Here is an 832-nt window from a genome sequence, read left to right as displayed (position 1 = left end):
TATATATATGTCTGGCTACCTCGTTTTAGTTTACTTTTTTCTCTTAAGCCCTGGAATTCTACAAGAGAGATATTTTGAGACTGAAAAACATTTTTGTGCCTAGACTGGAAAGATGCCCACTGGGTCTGTATGTTTTTTTGTTTGGCTTCTTCCCAACCTCTGTCCGTGCAGTGTGTCCCTCTTCCTCATTCTAGCTATGACTTTCTTTTACTCCTTGTCCATTAGGATTTGAGGACCCAACCATGTTTCTAAATCCTGATTTAATTTATAGCACAAATGTATGGGAGAAACGAGAATGGAAATGCCTTTTTATTTGTTTGAGATGCAGATTGTGTCTTGAAGATGAGTATTATATATGCAAATTTTGCCCTATCCCAACCCTCTTCCAAGTTTCCCCACAAAAAGGTCAGACACAGTGAGGCTTCCCATTGGAAGTAGAGCTCAGAGTTGGCCTGCAGAGATCGTGGGGCAGTAATGTGAAAGAGAGGAGACTGAATTTCATGTCTTTATCTGTGTTCTGTTAATAAAATGGGAGTTTGTGGGTTTGAAAAACTTTTGTTTCTAAATGGAGGAATAGATAACTTTATTTTGGTGGGGGGTTGGGACTTGTGGCTTTAAAAATCACTTTTGAGTAGGATGTATATTTTTGTTGGATATTTTGTTTGTTTATTTTTTTAGAGTCCTCCACAGCAACATGAGAGACCATGGAGTTAAACCCAGAGACCTTTATCAATTAATTGTACTGTTTGTGAATTTGTATAAATGATAACAAAGATCCTCTTAAAACGTTTATATTCTTACAGTAAAAGGTTAAACTGATATTTATATAATA

At 36.3% G+C, this 832-nt stretch overlaps 1 protein-coding gene across 2 annotated transcripts in view; it reads right to left on the bottom strand.

Moving 5' to 3' along the window:
- Wnt5b (Wnt family member 5B) overlaps positions 1–832 on the bottom strand; it is a 134,539-nt gene that overhangs the window by 75,595 nt on the left and 58,112 nt on the right. The gene's annotated exons all lie outside the window — the stretch shown is intronic.

This window comes from Nannospalax galili, unplaced genomic scaffold, assembly GCF_000622305.1.
Source record: "Nannospalax galili isolate Female #2095 unplaced genomic scaffold, S.galili_v1.0 scaffold199, whole genome shotgun sequence".
NCBI classification, from domain to species: Eukaryota; Metazoa; Chordata; class Mammalia; order Rodentia; family Spalacidae; genus Nannospalax; species Nannospalax galili.
Note: the sequence above shows the minus strand (reverse complement) of the source record. Positions and strands in the feature narration are given on the sequence as shown.